This window comes from Sylvia atricapilla, chromosome 16 (genome assembly GCF_009819655.1).
Source record: "Sylvia atricapilla isolate bSylAtr1 chromosome 16, bSylAtr1.pri, whole genome shotgun sequence".
NCBI classification, from domain to species: domain Eukaryota; kingdom Metazoa; phylum Chordata; class Aves; order Passeriformes; family Sylviidae; genus Sylvia; species Sylvia atricapilla.
The window spans coordinates 11,957,361-11,963,260 of NC_089155.1; the positions used below are offsets into that span (position 1 = coordinate 11,957,361).

At 46.2% G+C, this 5,900-nt stretch overlaps 1 long non-coding RNA gene across 1 annotated transcript; it reads left to right on the plus strand.

The window, feature by feature from the left end:
- Positions 1 to 509: 509 nt before the first annotated feature.
- Positions 510 to 2,193, plus strand: LOC136368317 (uncharacterized). The gene is made up of 2 exons (XR_010744826.1): positions 510 to 1,391; positions 1,781 to 2,193. It is a non-coding gene; the product is annotated as an uncharacterized lncRNA (long non-coding RNA).
- The last annotated feature ends 3,707 nt before the right edge of the window (positions 2,194 to 5,900 follow it).

Genomic DNA, 5,900 nt, shown 5'->3' on the forward strand with positions numbered 1-5,900 from the left:
TTGGCCTCTGGCAACTGGCAGGGCTCCTCGGGGTGCCCAGGGGAAGGACGGGAAGCTGCTCTGCTCAGAGATTCCAGAGCTCTGTGGGCTGCATTGGGCCTCCTGCGCTGCTGCCTTGACCTCAGCATCGCCAGTTCCTGCATCTCCAGCCTCTGAACGTCTCCTGCAGCTCCTGCTTCCTCTTCCCTGCCTGGACAGAGGCTTTAATCGCCCCTGTAGGTTTTGAGAGAATCTTTATTTCGTTTAGGGGAGGATGAGGAAAAAAGGATGGGAATCTCAGAGGGTTCTGTGCTTGAATCGTGGCCAAAGTTCAAACAAACTGCTGGAGCGGTCCGGCAGCTTCGGGGGCTGCAGCTGCAGCGAGTCCTGCAGCAGGAGCCCGACGTGTTCTGAGCTCACTGACACCGAGGTGCTTTGAGCAGATTCCTCCAGAGCAAGCCCAGACTGGTGAGGCTCATTTAAAACAGCAGCAGCCATCTCCTCATGCAGCAGTCAGCTAAAGAAATAAGACTGGGCAGATGAAAACCCCAGGAAGGTAATAGAAGCTGGGGGGAATGGAAGTTGGTGCCTGAAACAATTAAGAGTTCAGAGGTGAGTCAGAGAAAAAACAACTGCTTTTTATTAAAAATTCATTTCAATTTCATGGGCAGGCTGGAGAAGTAATTCCAGCACAGTCTGACTTCAGAGAAATGCCTCCCAGATAGCAGGATACAGAACAGCTAAGCAGCACCAGGAAGACACAGGACAAAAGTGTTGTTAAAACAAACTTCTCCCTGGCCGAGGAACGCTGAGGATTGAACCGAAATGTCCTTGGTGCAGGGAAATTTACAGGCTCCTCTGCAAAAATTCCTCTCGCCAAACTCTCCAAAATCGTATCAAGTCTAATATCTGCGGAACCAATGCTGCACCAGGTTTGAGGCATTACATCACCAGCACCCGGCTCCATTGGCTGCTCCTACCCTGAGGACAAGACATTCCTTCCTGCACCTTTCCAAAGCTGCTGCTTCTCAGGAATTAACTCTTCCAAGTGTGTCACCTTGGGACGAGTCTGAATTTCTGACTGATGCATGGAGACGGTGTTTAATACAAGAGCTGTTGTTAGCTTGAACCTCCAAAGCGACAGCCGTGTCTCTTCAGTTCAGATTGTTTCTCAACCTTCACTGCAGAAAAATGAACTCTGTATTTTCTGTCCTTCAAGGGAAAAAAAATCAAACTGTCGATGCTGTTATAAGAAGGAGAATACACTGAATCAAGAATGCTATGCAACATCAGCAAATATGGAATTTGTACAGGAAATAGAAGGGCTGCTGCTGCTGCAGTGTGAAAAAAATTCCTCTAAGTAGTTAATTAAATTAATCAGTGGCGCTGCAAAAAAGATGCTGCAGATGCAGGTTAGCGCTGCCTTGCTTGAATTTCTATTGCTCTATTTCAGGTTGCATCCAAAAATAGCTGGTGGATCTAGACAGTGTTGCAGGAAAAAGAGTGGGGTACATCTGTGTGTGTATATATTTTGAGTATGTGTGTTCTTTCCCCTTTCCAAATTTCCAGTTTGCCTAGTAAGTGTGAGAAATCAGTTTCATAAGATTACTGCCCAAAAATCAGCTGATGAAACCCATTGCATTCTAAGTAATTTGGTTATATAACTTTTCCAAAAAGAAAGAAAAAAAAAAATCCCCGCACACAGAAAGATGCAAGGAAGTTTCTGGAAGATCATTTCTTGCCTAACTTTTTTTTTTTTTTTCTTTTCCTTTTTTTTTTTTTCTTTTTTTTTTTCCTGAAGAAATGTTGTTCCAGGGAGTGTCTGACTAGTTCTGCAGCTTGGCAAAAAAGCCAGACGTTACCTCATAGCTGCGGCCAGACAGCCCATTTCTATGCCAGGCAACCACTGCAGAAGCACAGAGCACAGGGCCCTGCTTGATTAGCACTTCTGCTGTTTCGAGAGTCCTGGAGTGTTTTGTTCAAGGTGGGCTGCTGAGAGGGGACTCGGTGTGCTTTTGTGCAAATGAGTGTGAGGCAGGGGGTGTGTGGGGTGTGGGCTGGGGGCACAGGGGGAAGGGAGGCACAGGAACACAATAGGGGGAGGCTGCATTAATATTCTGTGTTCATGTTATCTTCGGGAAACAGGATCTGTTTGATTTGACCTGGTCAAAAAAATTTTTCTAAAAAAATGAAAAAAAAAAAAAAAAAAATAAAGGCAGCCCACCAAGTACCACGTCCTAAAGGTCAGAGGAAAAGAAAGATGAGAAACAAAGAGCTGTAATGACAGAGCAGGTCAAACTGAATTAAATGTTTAATTGTCTCCCTCGTGTCTCATCAAATAGCTGTCTTTAAAGCAAGAGGGATCTTTTCTTCCAGCAAAACTATTCCCAATTCATCACTGAGTTGGGAGGTGACGACTGTTTGTAAACACTACAGTCAATATAATTTTCTCATCCTCTCCCTCATTGTTGATTTACCTTGTTTAACTGGATCATTTACCTAGTAAAGCTGTGTCTGTATCATGTGTCCCATAAATGCTGGGGTCCCTGCACAAAATTACTGCCCAGCAAGATCCTGCTGTGCTTTTCAGTGAACCGCACCCCTTGCACAAGAGAAGGGCAAAGAGCAGGGCGCGGGGTGGGCAGAGATGCTCAGCCCTGCACCTCCTCCTGGCAGTGTCCTGGGGCGACTTCTTGCAGCAGCTGAGCCGTGGTTCAGTGCTCTGGAATGGAGACAGGCTGTGCAGTGAGCTGGGAAAGGAGCTGGTGTGACCAGGAACAGCCCGAGATCACCTCCCTGTGTCACACAGAGCTGTGGGGACGCTGTAGGGCACTGCAGCTCCATGACCTCTCCCGGTGTATTGCCTCTGTTCTTGCCAAGGACAGCAGAAACTTCTGTTTGGGACAGAAGAAACGCATTTAAATAATGTTATTTTATTGGGTGACAAGATAACTGCTAATAAACTCACCTTTCTACGTAAGAGTAGTGCATGATTGTCAGCAAATTCGATATCAGAAAATAACTGAGTTTAGATTATCTTTAGTAGTCAGTTTTCCAGATAATAAAAGTTGTAGCTAAAGAGGTAAAATTAATTGGTTTTGGTCACATATAAAATCAGTGTCAGGATCAAACCCTTAACAGTTCTTAAATCACAGTCTTGTATTTGACCCCTAAAGCAGGATAGGCGCCCGTGGGAGGCACAAATCAGTCCTTATCTAAGACAACTTCTACTGAAACTTCTCAATTTCTTCCAAGCCTTTTTTTCTGGGCTTACAAGGAAAGCAGATTCCCAGAATTTTAGGAATGTCAACTGGAAGTTGCAAGAGGAGAGACTCGAGTGTTACGTTAATGGACTTAGGGCAAAAGTGGGACCCATCTGACACAGTTAAGACCAAGTCCAACTGCTCTAAGGCCCAAGGACATGTGTCAACACCAGGGATGAGGAAACCACAATGGGAGTTTTTCCAAGATTTACAGGAAGAGATGTGCTCTGGATGTTCCCAACTGCTCACAAGTGGGCTAAGAGGCTGGTAATCCCAGTCCTCCCTCCAGTCACAGCTCTGGAGAACAGCTGCTCCAGCCAAGGGTGTCACAGAGATCTCCTGCAGGGCCATGCTCCTCGAGATCCTGGAGTGTCACCTGGGTTTTGTGCTTTCTAGAAGTCTCACAGGCTCACTGGGGACAGCGGTGGGTGTGGGTGCCTGTATCAGTAACACCCACTGCAGTAACAGAACTCTCCTGTGGTGCCGAATGCAGCTGATTCCTTGGATTGCAGGGACCCCACAGAGTTCTTTGGAGATTCCAGTCACAGGGCTGCAGAAGAGAAAGATGAAGGAAATTGCTTTTCTTTTCCTTCTTAGCAAATGAGAAGTTGGGGCAGGAAGCAGGGTGGATTGCTGGGTGCTGTGAACTGTGCTGGCTCTATCCCTCTGCATCTCTCCCAAGCTCTTCTCAAGATCATTTAAATACATTTAAATCCCATTTTACAGTCACCTTAGGACCAAATAATTTTGAGACCAAATTTCCTTTTTAACATAGTTAAGTTTAGTGTAGAGTAAATTTCCTCCAATTTTGGCTTGATGCTTAAAAACACCTTGGCACATGAGAACAAACCCTAAGCCACTCCTGGCTCCTCTTTTTCCCCAGTGTGAGGGGATTTGCTGTTTCCCATGGTTTCACATATCAGTGATGACAAAAGGATATGGACAGCTCAGCTTCCAGGGATGTTCTGAGCTCCATTTGGGAAGCTCTGTGCCTCATTTGGCTGCCTCAGAAAACCTTGCTGAGGACACCCCATGTGGAGCTCCTGGCAGGCCAAACAGGAGGGCAGCGCACAGCTCAGGGTCAGTGCTGCAGGCTCCTTGCACAGGGTTTGCACAGGAGGAGGAGGAGGCAGAAATGTGTGCTAAGGAAATGCAGCTGGAGGAATTTCAGGCTTTGGAGGTCAAGGTGCAGAGTGAAAACCTCAAGGACAGTTTCAACCCTGAGCACTGGGTTGATCTTCCCAGCACCATGCAGATGGAAGGGTAGTCTATGCAATAGGAGTGAAGGAGCCAGTTAAATGTATTTATGGGATACAGTGGAAGAAATGCATTAAAACCAGATCACCCCTTCCAGACAAATTGGAAGCAGTTGGTGAAGGGGAGACATGCAGGGTGATGGACAGAAATAAGAACCAGCCCTGCTTGCCCAGCTCAGGAACAGCGAGGTGTCACTCCCAGACAGGGTCAGGAAAAGGTTTTATTTGTGCAGGAATGGGAGAAGGAGGACAATCACAGGATACCAGGAGCTGGGCTGTGCACGAGGGCATTGCCCATTGGGAAATAGGTATGGATGGAGCTGCAGTTTCCTTAGAAGATAACAGAGGTATTAACATTAAAGAGTAGAGATTGTTTAGATTGTTTGGGGAGCAAGAGAAAAGAATGAGAGGAGAGAGAGCTATTTGAGAAGAAAAAGGATTTATTAGCCTTTGAAAGTGGGGATCTGAGAGAGACTGGAATGGGGCTGCTGTGTCATTATGGGCTGCAGTTGGACATGTTTCAGAGAGTAAACTGGTAATAGAAATATTTTATAGGCCACCTGACCAGAAAGAACAACTGGACTGTGAAATGACTGTGCAAATAAAACAGGCATGTAAAAAGGAGAGAGGGGTAGAATTGAAGGTTTTAACTATGAGGCATAGACTGGAATACATTAAGAGAAGGGAAATAAGGCTGGAGGTATGTTTGCAGACCAGACACAGACCTGCTTTCTAATTCAGCCTGAGCATCAACTGCACAGCTTGGCTATTACAAAGGGACTGCGTGAGGACAGACACAATGGGGGAGAGCCCTGGGGAGGCAGCTTTGACAGGCTCCAAGGGAAAAAGATTTTAAAGGTGGATTGTGAAGGAAAGGATACATGGGGGGGGGGAAAAAAGAAATTGTGATTTTGGTCTGAGTGGCCTTAGAGCTTGAATTTCAAATATTTAAGTTTTGTCTTACAGTTCCAGAAGCAATCAGTAGTGTGGAATCATGACCCACTAATGAATTAAATCCTGGAATCACCCAGCTTTATCCCAGGTGAAGCTGTCTGTCCTTAGTCAGGCCTGGGAAATAGGGCCTGTAATGAACCCCTGGCCCCACTGACACCGACAGTAAAAGTCAGGTTTGATTTAACGAGGCCATGGCTTCATGCCTGATGCTCATAATCTCCTTGGGCAGGAGGGTGATTAGGGAAGGTGAGAGTAACAAAGCTGGTTTGAAGGGCCAGGGAGGCTCCCCAGGGGGAGGAGGTCTGGGATTTCACTGCCTGCCATACACAGTTCCTAAAGGGTCATCAAAGGGTGAGACCCCTGCTAAAGGTAAAGATGAATCTTTTCTAGGCAGGGTATTGTGCATGTCTGTGTATAAAGTGGCCAAGGAATAGCTAAATTTTGAGTG